Below are 20,035 nucleotides of genomic sequence, written 5' to 3'. Positions count from 1 at the left end.
GGGTCCAGGCTTATATAGGCAGGGGCTGCCCCACCCCCAGCCAAATGCTTCCCAGCTGTGGGGTCAGGTCAGGTGGGGGGGACGGGGGGCGGGAGGCGTCCAGGCCAGGAATAGCTCGGGGGAGGAACCGCAGGGTCCCTTGAGGAGCACACTGCATCGTCCGTCACCCCGGCTGGCTCTCGCAGGCCGGGCGCTGGTGCCCAGATGGGAGGCAGGCACAGATGGGTGAGAGGGGACGTTGCCAGGAGCCTGTGCCAGGGGTCAGGGCAGTGGGAACGAGAGCTTCCATCTGGAGGGTGAACCCAGATCAGGCCACCTTGGCCTTCAGGGGGTCACGTGTGCCCAGGGCTACTGGCCTGGGCCTGGGGCCTGGATGGCCTGAAACAGCCTTCCCCGGGTCGTTGGCCCCAGGTCCTCCCTTTCCCGGGGGTCTCCCTGGCACTGTAGGAGGTTGGGGACCATGGAGAGGGAGCAAGCCAGGGTTCCAAGGTGGGGCTGAGGAAGGACTTGTAGCAAAGGGATTCCAGGAATGGGTCCGAGGCTCCTGGTTACTGCCTCTTTTGGGGATGCTGACAAGGACCTCAGGATGACAGACCCCTAGCCATTGGGGTGGGGTCAGGTCAACCAGGCCTATGCGGCCGCACTCTGACTCCTGGACACAGGGCCTGTGGGCGCATGTGCAGCGCAGTAGATGGGGCACATTTGTAGTCATCCTGTCACTTGTCCACTGACGTGTTCCGATGGCGGCGCTTTCCGAAGCCGAGAAGCACCATGTGTAGGGGAAGGGAAACAACAAGTGCTCCCATTGCTGCTGCAAGTGCGAAGGGGAGGAATTACGTCGGGGAAGGTGGGGTGCGATCTTCTAGCACGGTGAAACCTGTGCACACCCTGGCGCCCAGCGGCGACACCCCAGAGCTCTCACACACACATGCCCCAGGAGACAGGCACCCTGAATAGCATCCCCCATAGGGTTGTTTGCAGCAGTGGTCCCCTGGGGAGAAAGCTGCCTGCACAGAGGAACGCATCAGTGACGGCAGAGCGTGTGCCCTGAGGAGGCGGAAATGGCGTCACCCCATCCACATCGAACGCAGGCATCTCCACGAGGCTGCCAGGGTGGGTCTGCCTCTGGGCGGAGCTTCAGGCCATGAGTGACGTCTCATCTCCTTATTACAGAATAAGGGCGTCCAAAAATCCCAGAGCCAGAGCTTGCTGCTGGGGGATGTGGAAAAGGAAGCAGCTTTTAACATGCCTTTGCATGCCTGGGGCTAGTGGCTGGTAACTTTGTTGCACAAATGGCTTGGAAAATTCCAAGGCCCAGGAAGATGGGAGTGGTGTTGGACCCTGGGGTGGTATTGAAAGAGCTTACAGAGCCTGCGTAAGGTTCTGTGAATGGTCAGAACTGGTTACCACGCCCACTGCGTCCGAGGACACAGCCAGAGATTTAAAAAGCAGCTGCAGACATTTTAGCAGGGGCTCTTGCCATGCGGTTTTGAGAAGGAGCGGAGATCCACGGGGTTTGCAGGAAGAAGGCGCTCTCTCTCCCCATGTGGATTAAAGAAGGTGAGTTCTCCATGCGGTTCTGCATTGAAAACTGGCGGGCACCACTACACAGAAAGACCTCCCTAATCAGGATTGAATGATCAGCAGCTACCGGTAAAGCTGAACTGTGTCTAGGAAGTAGGGAACCGGTATCTCTTACTTTTCTTAAACTAGCCTGGTTTGGTAGGGGGAGCCAGAACTATGTGTTTGTGGGTGTTTTAAGGAACATCAGACTTAATGGCAGAAATCCGCAAATAATCTAAATCTATATAACTGTTAAATAAACACTTATTTTTCTTTTCACTGAACTCTGGTATTGAGAGTTATAATTCTGGCGGGGGGCAGTCGGGCCCCTAACTAAACAGCCTGTGGGTTCTGTTTCAATCGGAGCAGCCCAAGGGCTCTGTTGCATCCTGTCTTGGGAGCCGGTGGCACAAGTTTTCACTCTCTAGCCATCCTTTAGATTAAAAACATAGCTTTCATGCCATCTTTAGCATGTACGGTATATCCCACAAGTAGAAAATAAATACACATGTGATTAATTTAGGGTCCTCATCCACAGGCACAGTGTCTTGCCTTTCTGGGGACAGTGGCCGCCTCTCACTCCGGCTGTCCTTGTTGGGCAGTGCAGGGCCTTGCCTCAGTGCCTGTGGCCTCTGCCAGGTGACTCAATGTCCTGCCGGGCAGGGGCGGGTCCTGGAGGCCCGAGTCCCATCCTGTCCTCTGAGTCTGCAGCTATAAGTGAGCGTGACGAACTGTGCAGCCCTGAGTCAGCCCTGCTGCTCGGTCCCAGTCGGGGAAGGGTGGGTGCCTTGTAGGCCTCCAGCCCCAGGCTTTCAAGGACCCTTGGGCAGTGGGCTGGGCAGTCGTCAGGGGGCAGGGAACACTTGGCCCCAGTGGCCAGCGGTGGAATGTCACGTTCACCCGAGGCCCTGGCGAGGTCCCCAGTGCCTTTGACTTTACCCAGGCCGTGACCTTGGGATCAGTTGCATCTGCTCATCTTCGGCTGGTTCAGATTTCAGGGTGGCCAATAGGTATTTCCTTCCCTATACCTCAAGCGAGTCTTGCAAGACGCTAGGCCAAGTTCCAGAGTCGAGCTTCAGGGACTCCAGGAACTGAGTTCCTGGGCTTTGAGCTGCATCTGGACTCTGTTTGGATACCAGGCATGCCGTCCCCCCCGTCCAGTGCCAGGCTGTGTGGAGGAGCCTTGGTCTCTGCCAGGTTGAGGTCTTAGTGTGTCCCAGAAGAGAGATGAGGGGATGTGGGCTGACCCTGGCCTGCTTTCGGGACTCCCTGGGTCCCCTTTGGCAAGCTCAGGGGCCCCAAGCCCGGGAGAGAGGAACCCAGAAGTGTTGGGGGAGTTGAGCCCAGTGGTCAGAGACAGATGGGGGCAGGTCCACACTGTGAAGCTGTGTCACTTTATTGAGGAAAAAGAAGTCAGATAAGCATGCTGGGCAGCTTGAGAGACTTGCGCCCGGAAGTGGGGGTGGAAGGGACAAAGCTTTCCGGAAAGGTGAGCAGCGAGATGCGTGTGAGGCGCAGGAGGAAGGAAAGAGAGACCGGATCGCGGAGAACAGCGGGGCGGCCCATAGAGACAGCATGGCCTGCAAAGCCAGGGACCCCCACAGGTTGGGGTCTGGACTCTACTTATTTGTGGCATTTGAACCTGGGGAGAGTTTTCCAGTGTCAGTCATCTCAGTAGAAAAATATCAAGCGTTTAGAGTTCTCATGAAGCACCTTCCTTCCGTGTTGATGACAAAAGGTAACCTGGGATCCAGGTAATGACCTGCACACCGGCACGATGAGGTCGGGAGCGGCTGGGAGCCCGTCCTCACCAGACGTCTTTACGCTCCCCTGATCCATCTGTCTTCCCTCCCCTCCTTCTTTCTACTGGCCTGAAATTTCTCCTTTCCTCAACTTTTCTTAGGCTTTTATCTCTAATTTTTTTGCACCACAATGTATCCCTGTCATTGAACTTTACATGATTTTAAGTCCCATTGTCTCAACTACCCAAAATTTGGAATGAAGTTGTTTAGAAATATTGTTTGTTAAATATGGTTTTGTCTTCCTTTAAATGATGTAATTATTTTTAGATAGAGGGGAAAAATAGGGAGAACGACATGAATGTGCGGTCGCTTCCTATGCATACGCAGCCTGGGCTCAGAACCCAGGCATGTGCTTGCCCTGATGGGGAATCGAGCCTGTGGTCCTTTGGCTCGCAGGCTGGCACTCCATCCACTGAGCCGCACCGACCAGGGCCGGTTTTGTCTTCTGTTAAAAATCAGGTCTCTTATGCTGTATACATGTCTGCCAATTAAGAAGAAGGTGCAAGAGCATCCACCGCTACATCAAGTGACCTAACATTGCTGTTTGCGCCTCAGGTGATTATTTTTTCAACTGAGATCACTGTTTCTTCCTAGAAAATGGCTGCTACCATGAGATCAAAGGGGACTGTCTCAAGGCATCCTAGGCCCTGGGCACCAGCAGGACTCTTCACTGGCCGGGGAGTGGAGATTCCGATGCCTTCCAAAGACCACGTGGCTGTGAGTCACCACAGGGATTCTCTGGACAAGGCCAGACATCGTGATCAGCCTGTCCTTCGATGTGGAGCAGGGTAGACGGGACTGAAGGAGCCTCTGCTTCTGCTGGAGGCTCTTACTGAAAGGAGGGGTTAGGTGAGCAGGGTGAGGGGTCACTTGAGACGAAGGGAAGTTCTGGCCTTCCCTCAATGTCCTTTTTTCCAGGAAGGGCAGTCAGTGGTTGGTGGTGGTTGCCCATAGTCAGTTGGTTGCTCAGCTTAACACTCCCCACTGTGGTGGGACACCGTGGACTCTGGTAGAGGTCCCTGGGCCAAGGCCACGTGGAGAAGCAGAGGTGAGGTCCTATCCTCTGTTCCAGGGCTCCTTTGAGTCTGGCAGTAGGAATATGGTGGGTAACATTCTTCTTCCATTGTGACTCGAGGGGTCCTGGGCATCTAGCCCAAATTATGGCCCGGGAGCCCCTCCTAAGGCAACTCCACCCGTCATTGGGTGTGGGGTTTAGTGAAGGAGTCTCAGGACATACCCCAGAGGCACCCCAGGACTCAGCCTTGGACTCAGAGAAGCCACATGGGCATACTGAGAGTGAAGACCAAAGAGGATGGGGTGGAGACTCCCATTCCTCCAGAGGCCCAAAGTATGTCATGAGAATTGTTGATACAGCTCGAGGGTCTCAAACGAGAGACCAGAGGAGTTCAGGGGGGAAGAGCCCTCTGGCCCGTGGATTCCATGGAACGGAATCCACGGAAACAGCCTGGATGACCGCTGGGAAGGGTTTGAAAAGCTAGGATGCCTTCCCTCTTTGCACGCACCGTCTTCCCCAGCTGACTGCCCAAGTCTCACCCCGAGCACCTGTTGGGTGAGTGTGGCCAGCCTCACCTTTAGGTCATGTACAGATTTTCTTCATGTAAATCGACTGAGGTGTAACCCAAAGCCGCAAGGACTGTCTGATCATTGTAGTCATGCAGGATACTGTGTGCGCGCATGCTCTCGTGGCCCATCTTGGCGCATGTAGGTCTTGGTTCGTTCTGGACTTTGAACTATATCAGAATGAGTGTTTAGTATAAATATCTGTGAAATACAGTTAACAAATGTTCCTGTCTCATCTAGCAAAAGGGAGCAAAAGGCAAGATGAGGCATCCAATGGGATTAAGCTAGGAATGTTACCCAAGTGAGCTTTATTACCAAATCTGGACTCCCTTTGTCTTTCGGATTCTCACTGTAGTGCGCAGTAGGGAAAGGCTTAGACCAGGGAAAGTCGGTCTGTGCCGCCTCCTCGTGGGCATTTAAGGAATAACAGTGCAGTGGACGTGACGGCATGGTGGGGTGGAGGTCGGGGAGAGTCTTTGCTGCCATCTCGTGTGCACCTTGTGAACAGCACCGTAGTGGAAGTCATCAAGAAACGGTCTTGGTCGTCGCTAGCGTGCACCTTGGGAATAAAATCTTCGCTATCTCCCGTGCAGCTAGAGAACGACACCTCAGAAGGTGCTAGAAAAAGTTTAACAAACGTGTGTAGTTTACAAGGAAAAGGTGTTCTCGCCGCTTTATTCTGTGTGACTAGTGAACAGCAAGCGAACGTCCGTCATTATACAGTTATTCTGTGCCTCCATGTAGTGTGCATTTTGAAAATAATATCTGAGTGGAGGTCATCATGAAAAGTTTTTCTCTGCAGTAGTCTCTCACACTATTTTGAAATAACACGTAAGGCCGCAGCCAGCCAAGCAGGTCAGTTGGTTGAAGTGCCATCACTGACGCCAAGGTCATGGGGTCCATTCCCTGGTCAGGGCGAGTATAAGAATCCACCAGTGACTTCTGGACAAGATGGAGGCCTAGACAGATACACTGTGTCTCCCTCCACAGCTAAGAAGACATACAACTACCTCAACACTAGAGATAAAGAGAAGTTCCAGAAGAACGAGCTGCATGGAAGTTTAACAAAGAAAAATATAAAGAAGAAATACTCATCCAGACAGGTAGGAGGGGTGGAACTGGGGCAGAGAGGGCGTGTTGTTGTGGCAGCAGTGGTGGCATTGGGAGGACATTGGAAAGCGCCGTCACATGTTTTAAAAACTAGGGAGGGACACCCGGGGATCACCCCCAATAGCTGATGGTTCCAGCGCCTGGGAAAATTGAGCCTCATTGCTCCTGGCTGAGCACACCAGTGTGGGCTGGGGTGGAGGAAGAACTGCTGGCACCTCAGCAGAGTCTGCTTTTTTAAAGGGCTCCCATGGTCGTACAACATCCGCAGACCTGCCCACTCTGGGAACAATGGCCAGGATAAGAGCTAGAGAAGCACCATTCCCATATGGAAGTGGGAGAAGTGCCTGGAAAAGGGGTGAAAGCTGAGCAAGGGGCATTGTTTCCTCTCAGACCCCTCGCATACAAATAGTGCTACAATGTGGTGAAATGGGTCGCCGCTTACTGAGGAATAGCAAAGATTCTGCCTCTTACAACATAACAGATGTGACAGTTCTCCCTAAGACACAGAGGCAAACAAACACAAGAGCCTGTTAAGATGAGGAGACAGAGAAGTATGGCCCAAAAGGTGCAGCAGATGAAGGCTCCAGTTGGGAGAACTAAGTGAGGAGGAGATAGTCAAGCTCACAAGCAAGGAGCTAGCCAACCTAACAGACATTGAGTTCAAAACAGTGTTGATAAAGATGCTCACAGGCTATGCAGTTTGTGTTTAGCATCTGGCCACAAGGCCTAGACCAGTAATAAAACAGGAATGCTTCTGCTTCAATTGTGCCCATTCCAGCTGACTCCGAAGCCAGTAAGGATTGTGCCTTGTAGACCTGGACTGTGCCTGGACTCTTGGAACTGTGGATGAATGGAGAGGAAAGTGTCAGGACTTGTGTCCTGGATTATTATATGGAGGCTGATGACATCATACCCTAGATCCTGAAGGAGAGGGTGGATAGATAAGGAATGGGGAACTGTTTGGCTTGGTTTTTGTTTATAGCCTTTTGAGGAGCAAGGGCAGTGTTGGGTCTCATGGGAAAAGAGGTCTGCAATCAGGATTTCTCACGGTACACCCAAGGTTGGAATATTGTAATGAAAGATCCATTTTAACTCAACGTTAATTGTGGGGCCATACACCTAGCTGCCATTTGAATAAGGCCCCCTTTGGTTGGTAACAGATCTAACGCTGGCCCCTGAACCAAAAGGTTGCCATTGTGATTTGTGGTCAGGGTACATTCCTGAGTGGTGGGCTGGTCTGCCAGTTGAGGGTGTGGGAGAGGTAGCCAGCTGATGTTTCTTTGTCATGCTGTTACAGAACCCCTGGGCTACTCCAGTTGAAAACAAACCCACGGGCTCTTTAGTTAGGGGCCCGATTGCCCGCCGCCAAAATTATAACTCTCAATACCAGAGTTTAACGAAAAGAAAAAGAATTGTTTATTTAACAGTTATATAGATTTAGTTATTTGCGGATTTCTGTTGTTAAGTCTTATGCTCTTTAAAATACCCACAAACACATATCCTTGCCTCCCCCCCCTTCCAAACCAGGCTAGTTTTAGGAAAGTCAGAGAAACCGTTTCCCTACTTCCTAGGCACAGTTCAGCTTTACCAGCAGCTGCCAATCACTCAGTTCTGATTGGGGAGGTCCTTTCTGTGCTGTGGTGCCCTCCAGCTCTCAATGCAGAACCGCCTGGATTCTCAGCCTCCTTGCAAACTGTCTTCTTCCTGCAAACTGCGCGGATCTCCTTTCCTTCTCAAAACCGCATGGCGAGAGCCTCTTAACGCAGCCTGGAGACCCCTTCACCAAGCCACGTGGAGGGAGCACACGAGAGTGAGAGCGAGACCCCGAGAGCGAGCGCGCGAGTGAGAGCCCGAGTTAGAGCGAGAGTCTGAGAGCGAGCGTCTGAGCTAAAATGTCTGCAGCTGCTTATATATCCCTGACTGCGTCATCTGACGCAGTGGGCGTTGCAAACAGTTCTGACCATTCACAGAACCTTATGTAGGCTCTGTGTGCTTTCCATACCGTCCCCTGGTTCAAGACTCCACCCATCTGCCTGAGGCTTTGGATGCATTAAAGCCATTTGCATAAGAAAGACATTGGCCACCAGCCTCAGGCATGTGGAGGCATTCTGAAAGCTGCTTCCTTCTCCCCATTCCCCAGCAGCAAGCTCTGGGGATTTTTGGACTCCCCTGTTTCTGTAACAATGCTGATGTTTGTCTCTCTGTCCCCCCTCTTCATGTTTTTCAGAAAAGAAGTAAGTAAATAAATAAATACTTTATTTTTAAAGAATGAGAAGCAGCGGTCCTGTGATGTGTACTGTGGTTTATCACAGTGTGATTCAGTCTGCTAAGGTGTCAGATGTTCCTTGGTTTCTGAGCTTTTGCTGGTGTCTTCTGGGCAAGTACACCGGTCCACAATATTTGTAAGATGGCTGGGTTTTTTCTGTCCTTGTTCTGTATCTCACTGCTTGCTCGAGGGGTTTGATATCAGATGTAGGGTGCAAAGTTGCATAGTGTTTTTGCTGTAATGGACTCTTCATCATGCTCCCTATAGATCATGCTTTGCCATTCTCAGTTTATGGGCCATTTTTTTTTGTGGGGGGGTATTTTTCTCTGCCTTGTAGGTATGTTGAAATAAGGACATAGTGATTCCCAAACCAGTAGAAAGTAACAAAAGGCAAATGTAATTAAAGGGTCTTAAGGGCAAATGTAATTAGAGGATCTCTGAGAAGGGAGTTGATAGCACTGGCATATGTACAAATCAGAGAAGGGGCATTTAGATAACCGTGTTAGATTGTAACTCCGGAGTAACCAGTGATGGAAAAACGGGGAAGAAGGAGAGGGGAGGGGGAGCTAATTGCATTAGGGCGGGGAAGCTAATCACTTTAGGGTGGCAATTTTAGGGTGGAAAAGATAATCACTTTAGGGTGGCAGTTTTAGGGTGAGGAAGCTAAGACTATAAACCCAGTTTCCTTTGTCTACTCGGCGCGCACATTCTCCTGGCTGTGAGCATGCGCCCGGCTCTGCAGACTCGTGAATAAAGGCTTCGCTTTACTGCTGAAGTCCTGTGTCTAAGTTTTTATTGTGAGCGTTTCTCACAGGGGTTTGTTAGCACTTATGACCTCTATTCACTGCCTGCCGGGAACACCCTCTGTAACCCCACCCTATAGACTATGTGAAAGGTTTCCATACAATGGCAAATGTCCCCTTTGGGCAAAACCAGCCTTTTGCTGAAAGCGGATGTTTAAGCTTGGATTGTTTCTGGAAGCTCAGTGATCCAGCCTCAGTATGTAGTGTTCTTGTTCTTAGTATTTCGTCCAAGTTATTTTGTAAGTCCAATGGCAATTTATTTTTTGGGTGGGGCTGTTATTTAGAATAGTATTTCATAAGTTGTGAGGATAAAGTATGTGAGAAGCGCTCACAATAAAAACTGGGACACAGAACTTGAGCAGTAAAGTGAGGCCTTTTTTCACAAGTCTGCAGAGCCGGGTGCACCCTCACAGCCAGGAGAATGTGGGCGCCAAGTAGACAAAGGAAACTGGTTTTGTAGTCTTAGCTTCCCCACACTGAAACTGCCACCCTAAAGTGATTATTTTTCCACCCTGAAATTGCCATTCTAAAGTGATTAGCTTCTCCACCCCAAAATTGCCACCCTAAAGTGAGAGCGATTATCTTCCCCGCCCTAACGCAACTAGCTTCCCCTCCCCTCTCCTTCCCCGTTTCTCCATGACTGGATACTCCAGAGTTACAATCTAAGACGTTCATCTAAATGCCCCTATTGTGATCTGTGAATATGCTAATGCTGTCAACTCCCTTCTCAGAGATCCTTTAATCACATTTGCCCTTTGTTACCAATGACATTTTACTGGTTTGGGAGTCACTATGTCCTTGTTTCCAACAAGTACTTTGTAGGTATCTTTTGTTACCGATTTCTAGAGTAAGGGCAATGTCAGCAAGGAATATTTCACATGGACATAATGAGTCTTTTGAATTTTGTTGTAATTTGGTGTATGTCACAATACATTTAGTCTTTAAAAAGTGCTAAGTGTGCTTGGTAGTCACCAGTCATTAGAATTTTTTGGGTTTAGTGAAATATTTATGCATGTTGAATGCAATCTGCTTCTCATGTCATTTTTAAACAATTTTACTCAATGTTCTGTGGGCTTTATGGTTCTGAGACTTGTACATTTTATCCTCCAATGAGAGAGGTTTGCTAATCTTCTGAAACCCAAACCGGAATAAGCCAGTGTCTATGCTGCCCATCATCTATCAGGCCCACGACGCAGAGAGAGGGATCGAGTCTTTCTGAGCGCCTTATTCAAATGGTAGGTAATGTCAGAAGACAATTGTTAGAAACAAGGACATAGTGACTCCCAAACCAGTGAAAAGTCATTAGTAACAAAGGGCAAATGTAATTAGAGGGTCTCTGAGAAGGGAGCTGACATCACTGGCATATCTACAAACCACAGAAGGGGCATTTAGATAACCGTGTTAGATTGTAACTCCGGAGTAACCAGTAATGGAGAAACGGGGAAGAAGGAGAGGGGAGGGGGAGCTAATTGCGTTAGGGCGGGGAAGCTAATCGCTCTCACTTTAGGGCAGAGAAGATAATCACTTTAGGGTGGCAATTTTAGGGTGGAGAAGATAATCACTTTAGGGTGGCAATTTCAGGGTGGGGAAGCTAAGACTATAAAACCAGTTTCCTTTGTCTACTTGGCGCGCACATTCTCCTGGCTGTGAGGGTGCGCCCGGCTCTGCAGACTCGTGAATAAAGGCCTCGCTTTACTGCTCAAGTCCTGTGTCCCAGTTTTTATTGTGAGCGTTTCTCACAATTTGGGGGCTCGTCCGGGATCCTCCGCCTGTGTGTGGGAAGGGCTCTGAGCCAAGGTGGGGAGACGCGTCCTACCCGCTTTTGGGTGGCCCGCTTGACCCAGGGCCCACCCGCCTCAGTGTCCGGAAACGACCCGAGACTTCTTGTTGGGTGTATTCGTCTTTTGGTGGAAATGATAGGGGAACTGAGGATATTAGAGAGTCAGTAAAGACATCCTGTGTGGTCTTAAAGAAGTTGTGCTCTGAATCAGTATTTGTAGAAGTGATAGAAGTTTATAAATATCCATCTGAAGAATACTGGCATAATGGAATTCAAAATTTGTAGTCTTAGATTTCCCTGAAAATGAAGTGTTTTTTAAGGTTAAGAATTTTAAGGAAAGATACAGAAAAGAGCTAGTGAAATGTCTAAGCGATAAATAAGATGTATTGTGAGGTGCATTTTGCAGAGAAAGAGAATTAGTTTTGTGTTAAGAGTGGCTGGTTGTTCTTGAGTGAGACAGTAAAAGCAGGAGAAAAGGTGACTGTGGAAAGGGAGGTGAGGTCAGATCTATGAAGAGAAAAGCAGGAATGCAGAGAGGGAGTGTTCCCTACGGTGAAGCTGAGTAAGGATGAAATGAATGTAATTAAATAAAGGAATGTAGATGTGAAAAGTAAGCTGATGTGGAAGCAGAGTCCCGTTGTACCTGACCGCGTTAAAAGGGCGAAGGTTTCCTGTATTGTGTGGCAGCAGAGAAGATAGCATGAAACTGTCTGTTTCTGTTTGTGTTTTGGATCAGTGAAGAAAAGAGTCTTCTGAGTCCTAAGAAGTAAAGATGTGAGAAGCAGATATCGATCCAGAGCCCATGTGTCCGGACCCCCGATCGCTGAGGTAGGGCCCCTCCTGACACTCACAGTACTGAGAGCGGCCGTAACCGCACACCGTAGTGCCCCTCAGACGACTCAGAGCTAACATCCCAAAGCCCCCAGTCTGTCACGTTTGCCTGTTCCACAGAGTCCCATGACCCAGGGGTGTTGTGAAAGGACCTCTTTTTGTTTGTGGCGGTTCCCATTTCACACTCAATGGAAGTATAAGTAATGTGAAAGAATCCCCAACGGTAACATGGAGGGATCCTGTCCCTATAGTCAGGGGACTCAGAGGCGATATGAGAAGACCTCCTGATCTCAGGTGGGACCCTTCCCCAGCACCCTGGGGCCCAGATGTGATATCTCCAGGCTCCACGCTCTCTGGTAAGGCCCTTTGGAGTGCTGAGAGGGTGCAGAGTGGATGTGAGAGATCCCCTTTCCTGGCCGTCGGCCCATACCTGTCTGTGGCCGTCAGGAGGAACTTGGCCGTGTGGCCGGAGGTGAGTGGCGGTCCAGCAAGAGAAGCTTCTGTGACCTGAGTGTCCGAGCTGCATTTCTTCCACGAAGTGGGTCCCTGGTGCTGAAAAGGCTGGGGATCTGGCCTGTGTAGCACAGCGTGGAAGCCCAGGCATAGTCAGGTGAGCAGATGCGGGAAGCATTCTTTTTTGCTGCCCGGTATTGCAGGTCTTGGGAATAGCATGTATTTATTGGGTTGGGTCCAAAATTCCCTTTTGCTTTCCCATTGAAATAAAAGGCTTGCTTTTCCTTTTTTCTAAGAACTTGATGGCTTTTGGGTGTTGTGATCCTATTGGCCATCTCCCACTATTGGGTTGTAGCAGGCAGAGGGCAAGGATGCCAGTAAACATCTTCCGATGCATAAGTGTCACAGCAGAGAAGAATGTACCCAAGTGTGCATCTTAGCAATAAACTTTGCAAGCCGTTTTTGAGACACTGAATGAGTCTCAGCACCAATCTTTGTTTGCATTTCAGTAGCATTTGTACCTTGTTGTAAATAGGAAGCCTATTATGCCAAAAAAGGTTTGTATGTTTGCTGCGGTCAGTGTTAAAACGGTTGTACAGGAATTCACCCGTCTTGACAATTTTTTTTTAACGTATGCCGATATGACGGGCGTCCTAGTTTACCATATGTTTTGGAATGAAGTTAAGAGATAGGTAATCAGTACCAGAGCCGTTGCCCAGAAGAAATGTAATGGAGTTCTTGGCCAACCCAATAATAAGCATCCACTTGTATGATTTTGCAAGGACACTATGAATCTCCAGGGTACATTCCCACCATGTGTAGCTCAGCATGTCATGTCTTGTATTTCTATCTTTGTAGGACTCAAAGTAAGTGTGGTGGGACCTACTGCTATCTGAAAATAGAGAGTTCACGTGATAGGATTCACTGTTGTCTCCAGAGGGTCCTTTCCCCAAATGAAGAGGATATGTATCTTATTGGATAAGGCCCTCCCTCCACTCTAGAGTGGGAGTACTGTCCTTAGTCATAGAAGTCAGACCTTGAGGGACATGACCCCTTTCTTTAACGGAAGTCTTTCCAACAGTGACAAGATGCAGACCTGTCCTAACAGGAGCCCCTAAGCCCCTACTGATTAAGGTCTCTCACGTGTGGTCGTTTGGAAATCCAAAGAGCCGAGATGCGAAGTCAGAGGAGTTAGTATACCAGTGGGAGGCTCTCCCTGGGGGGCGCTGGGCGGCCCTCTGTTCGCTGCCAAGAGCCATAGCTGACAGAACACGAGCTGTTACTTTGTCCGTTGAGGACTCAGAGGTAATGTTTCAGAGCTGGATAGTGTCGTAGGTAATAAGTGTTCCAGTATTCAGAGGACCCCGGGCTGATGCACGAGGAGACTGTCCTGTGTCAATCGTGACTGTGTGCATTGTGCCACACATTGGCATCCAGTGTGCTTCTGGAATAGCACCTGGTCTGCGGCCATAGGAAACGGGTTCGTGTGTTGTTGCGTGTGTCCGTCTTGGAAATGGTGCCTTTTTTGGAAGCATGAGCTGTTATTATTTTTCAGGGACACTGAAGTCCCAAGGTAGGTCCCATCATCACTATGTCAGGGTGGTTTATGTGCCTAGGTTTCCATTCTAGTGCTGATATTATTCAGCACTGGGGTTTCTGCCTCATGTAAGTGAGGTTCCCATGACTTCATGTGTCTTAAAAGCGGTTATTTTAATTTTCTGATCTGTGCCGTGTGTATCGGAACATTGCAGAAACCCCGAGATCCTTGAGGTCAGAGGAGAGCCCATTTGTCCATGACGTGAGCAGCTAATCAGATATTTAAGGGGAGGTATATCTGGGGAGCATTTGTATGTAGCCTTAGAGTCCGTAAAATTATTCTGAAAGTGAGTGAGAATGCCCACGAAAATGGGAGCAATGTACTCATGTTGCTTGTGGGTACCTGTCAACGTCGTGTTTGAAGTTTCTAAGTTGGTCATGAAAAGGGCCAGAGATTAGAATTTTATTTTACAGTGGATGTTAAAAATGGGAGTACAGATCAATTAATGATGATGCTAATATCATCTGTAAGAGATTAGCTTTAGGAAGAGAGCTTTAGTAGAATCAAGTTAGCTCTAGGCACTAATAGTTTCACCCAAGTCGTGTTCCCCGTTGTCCCTTTTTCCTTGTATATGAAAGTGTTCTGGTTTTGCAGAATGGAAAGGAACCTGCCAGGTATGCTGCCTTTTATTCCCCAAGTTACGAGAATGCCAGCCATGCGACATTAAAAATGGAAGAGTTTTCTTTTCCAACACATGGCAAAGAGGCAATATCATTGGTAGTCATGTGAATATGAATCCCCCTCCTGTGTGCATGCATATTTGATTACCATCCCAGCTGATACCATTTAGAAGGTATGATGTAAATCATCTAACCCGCCCCTCCCCCCCCCCAGTGTTGCAGAGCTGAGCAAGTGACAAGGACGGCAGGGACACTCCCATCTGGAAAGTGCAGCTTCTGAGGGATCACGATGTTTCCAAGAGAAGGTGAGTATTTTTAGTTTTTAGTGCTTCGTCAGGGTTTTTGGTGTATTTTTGCAGGGTTTGGCATCATGGAGCAGTTATGTGATGTAATTTTCTGTCATGTGTAATGAAGTGGGTGTGAGAAGATGCCTTAGAGGCTAGACCCTGGGACTTAGGGAGTGAAGAGTGTTGGCCATCACGTTGGTTCTGTTAACATTGTGAGGATTCAGTTCCACTCCCATAGGCTGTACCTGGCAACCAGGCTCTATCGTCCAGCTCTGGGATATGTTTTGGTGTGCCTTTGTGTCACGGGTTTGTGCTTGTGGTCCGCATAGAGTGTGATGTATGGAATGTGGTGTCTGCAGTGGTCTGTCAGTCTTTGGTGTCTGTCATTCAGGGTCTGTGGTTTGGGTGGGGTCTCAGGGACATTTTTGGGATCGGGCCAGGGGCTCGTGTTTTAGCTTTTGGTGTTCGTTGTTGTCCAGCGTCCAGGTTCCGGAGTCCACGTTCCCAGGTCAGTGTTTGGCAAATGCTGCCTGTGACGTCACGGTGCTTGGCTTTCATTCCATGGGAACATGAGTTCCGGTAAAAAAGGAAAGTTTATGTAGTGCAAAGAGCTCAAGTTGCATAGAGAGCGGGTGTGAGTGCGGTACAGCCGTTAGGGAGCTCCTTACAGGTGAAGAATGAAACAGCACCATGATGGATCAGGTCAGCGGTGTAGCTTCTTAGTTATGAAGCGTCAGGGCCGTGAGGAGTCTGTGAAGGGAGATAGGCCTGGGCAGATGGCCTGTCAGGCTGTGTTCCTGAAATATTTTCTCCTCATCATCCATCTGAGTTCTGGTGAGGTCCTGTCATATCTTTTCTTTTGCTTCATCTACCTAGAAAGAAGCATAGCTCTGTAAAGGAGCCCCTGCTGAATGATACATCAGGATGCAGAATGCCTTGTTTTTTTTTGTAAGTTACTTACCAATGAGAATTGGCGAAAATGAATTGAGTGTTCTACCCAAATAGGTAATAAGTGCTATCTTTTCAAATATGTATCCTTCCAGACATGTGTCCTTGAACATTTCTATTCCATTGTGTCTGGAGTAAATTGATCATTGTAGGTTTGTCCTATGGAGGGAAAACCTTTTTTTTAGACCTTGCTTCCCGATGTGAGGAAGGAATCACCACTCTATTTCCCTGTAGGTTTATTATGCATTGTTTGTGTTGTCATGAAGTTCAAATAGTTTTTCCGTTGTCATTGTGATGTAACTTGAGGGTTATTTAGAAGCCTGTTTCATATGTTTGAAATGGAAGAATGTTCTAGTAACCTGTTGTAACTGCTTTTCCGGTTAAGTTCAGTGAGAGCCAGGAACAGAGTTTTTGCTCAGCTGGTGTGGCTCAGCAGATGGAGCCTCAGTCTGTGAACGCAAGTGTTGCCAGTTTGATTCTCAGTTGAGGGCCTGTGCCTGGGTTGTGGGCCAGGTCAGTCGCTGGGGTTGTGTGAGAGGCAAGCCATGTTTGTCTCAGTCACAGATCGGTGTTTCTCTCCCTGTCTTAGTCTGTCGCTTAAATGTCTATCTGAAAGTAAAGAAAAAAAATTTTTTTTTTAAGAAAAGGAACGTGCAGTATAGAATGTTCCTCTATGCTATGTATTTGAAAGCTGTAAGTCTTAATGCGGTCCAAGTGGGAAACGTTCCAAGTGTGAGCGTTTGCTGCCATCTGCCGTTCATTTTGGCAATAACACCTTCAGGGAGAGGCCAGTGGGGAAAGTTGTCCCGTGCAGCTTATCTGTGACTGTTGAAAGTCCTCTGTTGCTTATGTTGCTTCTTATAGCCGTATTGTAATTTCTGAGGTGATGTGTTGTTTCCTGAATTTTCTGAGGTGCTGTGGTGTTTTGTTCCTGAAATAGACATGGTGTAGTCCTGGTGAGAGAGGTGTGATATGTGTAGCATGAGTCTAAGTTTTTCTTGACGTCTGTGTTGTCTCTAATATAAGGCGATGATATGAGTGACACGGAGGGATGAGAGTCTGCCGGGTCCATTACAGTGGTGGACAGGAAGCGCCCTTCCTCTGTAGAAAGTGTCTGAGGTGCAGTGCACATGTGGTTCATTTTTCATTCTGTTGACAGTTGCTCAATGCGGGGCGGTGCCAGAGCAGTCGGAGTGTCGTGAGTGGGAGCGGTAGGAGTGTGTCGTTGTGACAGCATTTCACCGCGAAGAGATCAGGTTACCAGGAGCGTGAACAGGTGTTTATGTTTTCAGTTTCCATGTGTTTGTAGCCTGTGTCCCAGGCAAGTCTTAGGAGGCAGCCTGTGAGGGACAGAAATGTGCATCTAGACTGTTTCTGGGGCACATCCTTAAGTTCCCAAGTGAAGGGATCATTTGTCTATTTTAATGTAATCTGGATTACATTCCATTTCTGGACAACTTTGGTAAATGGATGGGATTGTTGAATATCACATTCATGGTCAGGTAACTGAGTTTGCATTTTGTGTTTCTATTATCGGAGTGTGTCCTTTTTCAGAGCAGTGTGTTGTTTTATGAAGCATATATTAATATCGTATCTCTTAAGGGAAGTAGACATGTATGAGGATAGCCGATTCCTGGCTGAGTTTGTTTCCAAGGACCAGTAAGAATCGCACTGACAGTGAATGGGTGGGTCCCTTCTTAGGTTTAGAAGCCAGAATGGGTGGGAGGGGAGGAGCGGGGCCAAGGTAAAGACGTGAGCGGTCAAGGGTCGGTTGGATAGGAGGTGATTTTTGGTGGTCTTGGTGAGGCAAGGGATGGTCTGGAGGAGAGAGAGGAGGAACTAAGTGGACCTGAGGTCAGGAGCCCTTGGTTGCTTGTTTCTGCGGGTCATGACGTGAAGGTCAAGGCCAAATGTGACACCATGCGTGAGAGCCAGGGAAGTCAGGTGAGGCTGGTAGTTGGCAGATATGAAGCGAGGGGTTGGTGGAGCAGCTCCTGCTAGCCTGTGAGGAGCAGCAAAGGGCAGCCAGAGTGTTCTGGGGTGTCATGTCTTGGGTCTCAGATGAAGCAACCACTTGTATTGTAACCTAGATCATATCACATTTATAGACAACTGTGGTAAATAGTCATTGTGAGTGTGTGTCTGTTTTAATCCCAAAGTGGGTGATAGCTCATGTGTTTTAGTTTGTTATCAGTGTCATTTTTCAATGTTGGTCATGTAGATCTTATACATGGTCTTTAGGTTTGTCTCCAGCTTAATTCTTAACGTTTTTATTGTTATTGAGACTTTTAAAAATGGTATGTTTATCCCTGGCTGGTGTGGCTCAGTAGACCGAGGTGCCATCCTTTGAACGGAAGGGTTCACGGGTTTGATTCCCACTGTGGGCACAGGCCTGGGTCGTGGGGTAGTGTGAGAGGCAAGCAGAGATGGATGTTTCTCTCCCGGTTTCCCGTTTTTTTCCCCTGTGTCTAGAAACAAATGAGATCCTCAAGAAAAGTAGTAACAATCCAGGAAAATGTAAGTTAAATTTATTATTTGTACATAGGAAGATTTTAATGCATACCTGTTTTTTCCCATGAACATAGTAATTCGTCTGTCATCTTTTTCTTTGCATTCTGATGACAAGAGTAATGTCTGTTACTAGGAAAAAGGTGCTGCCATGGAATCCCAGGATTAGAGAGTGGCTGTGAAGGCTTCTGGGCTCCAGGATTTTGGCACTGCTCTCCACTGTTAGCAGGGAGGACATCTGGAGGAAATCTGAAGTCTACGGGGCTCAGTCGCCATGGGGATTCTCTGGACATGGGTGTGATGTTGAGGTGAGTGAGTGAGTCCTGTCCTGTGGAGGGTCACCCTGGATGGAGCAAGACCCTGTCCTTGGCTGTAAACTCATCTGAAAGGGAGGATCGTGGTTGGGAAAGCAGGATGAGGGGGCACTTGGGCTTTCCCACATTGTGTGGTAGAACCATGGTGAGTTGGGGGTTGAGGCCCCTGTTCCCACCAGTGGTTTTGTGTGTCGTATCGCTGTTTACCTGTGAGGAGCCTGAGGGAATGTCCTTGGTATTAGGTGTCATGCTAGTGGCACTGCTGCTGTTGTCCTACTGATGCTTCTATATCCCTGCATGTGGCCTGTACATGGCCCTTTTTTGGGCTGTGGTCTGCAAGGGACATGGGGGCCACAGGTGTGTGCAGGGGGGCTGGGAGCTAGCCTGTCGAGTATGGGCTTCTTGGCCCTTAGATGCATGTGTGTGTCCTTGGTTTGCAGGGTGGCTGTGGACAGCAAGCAGAGCATGGAGCAGGCCCGTCGGTGGTCCCTGGGGTGCGTGTGCAGCAGGTCGTTGCCTGAACGAGTGCAGGGGACTGGTCGGAATGGCTGCATGTTTTCCTCCCCAGTTTCTGCTGAAGAAAACCAGATGCAACACAAGAGCAATGTCGTGGGACGGTGTTTGGAAGCGATGTTGTTTTTCCTGAAGAGCAGTGTCTGCCTGGCGAGTGGAGCGGTGGCAGGAATTGTGGCCTTCCTTCACTGCCGGTGTGACTTCTGAAAACCAGCTGGTTTGGAGTGCAAGGCTGTGGAAGGAGGCTGGAGCGCTGGTCAGCAGTGCTGGCAGTGATTGTGCTGAGACCTTCCCCAGTTCATGAAGAAACGTCCCCCCGCAGAGTGTCAGAGTCTTGGCTTTTTTCTCACCTTGCGCTTCCTGTGCCAAAGTTCCTCCCGGTGCCTCTGGGTTCTGTGATTGGGGGCCCCCGGGGTGGTGGTGTGTTCTTCATTCACGTGGTTGGGGAGGGATGACATACTGGATGAGGAGCCACCCTTACTTCCCTTGATTAGGCATGGTGAGCTGTTTGAGGAGTGTCCTTTGGGAGACCCATGCACATTGAAGCCTGTGTGCAGTATGGAGAGTCCCCAGGCCAGAAGGGAGGCATTGCTGCCTGTGGATACCGGCAGCTGTGCGACTTCCCTGTTAGGGGATGTGGATGCTGATGAGTAGGCCGGAGTGCAGTCCCTGCAGGTGCTGGAGAGGTTGGATCATGTGAGTGTGCGTACTTTCTCTGTGTCATGCTGTTGGCTGAGCTGTGTGATGTTTGGGTGGGTGTGAGAAGGTGCAGTGTGGTTTCCCGTGTGGGTGTGTGCTGACCTCGTACGGGTGCCTGTGGCCCTGTTTGCTGTTACCAGGTGTGTTCCAAATGACTGGCCCTGTACACAAATGCGGGCCTTGGTTTCTCTGAAGCTTTTCAAATCAGTCCTGTTTCTGTGTGAGTGGTGTGGTTTATTTCCACAGAATGTACCTTAGTGTCAAGGGAGTTTTCTGCTTCCACGTGCACAGTGATTCTCATGGTGGCATGTGTGCTGCTTTCACTGACGTGTATCTTGTCACGTGAAAGGGCTGTGTGTG

General features: G+C 49.1%; 1 long non-coding RNA gene across 2 annotated transcripts; it reads left to right on the top strand.

The window, feature by feature from the left end:
* The first annotated feature begins 14,624 nt into the window (after positions 1 to 14,624).
* LOC149992233 (uncharacterized) lies at positions 14,625 to 18,958 on the top strand. Of its 2 annotated transcripts, none has more exons than XR_016508315.1 (3): positions 14,625 to 14,711; positions 18,286 to 18,457; positions 18,904 to 18,958. It is a non-coding gene; the product is annotated as an uncharacterized LOC149992233 (long non-coding RNA). The 2 variants fall into 2 exon arrangements; XR_016508316.1 differs by lacking the exon at positions 14,625 to 14,711 and adding an exon at positions 17,969 to 18,158.
* Positions 18,959 to 20,035: the final 1,077 nt, after the last annotated feature.

The sequence above is a fragment of the Furipterus horrens genome, unplaced genomic scaffold (assembly GCF_987537825.1).
Source record: "Furipterus horrens unplaced genomic scaffold, mFurHor1.1.pri manual_scaffold_15, whole genome shotgun sequence".
Taxonomy (NCBI): Eukaryota; Metazoa; Chordata; class Mammalia; order Chiroptera; family Furipteridae; genus Furipterus; species Furipterus horrens.
Note: the sequence above shows the minus strand (reverse complement) of the source record. Positions and strands in the feature narration are given on the sequence as shown.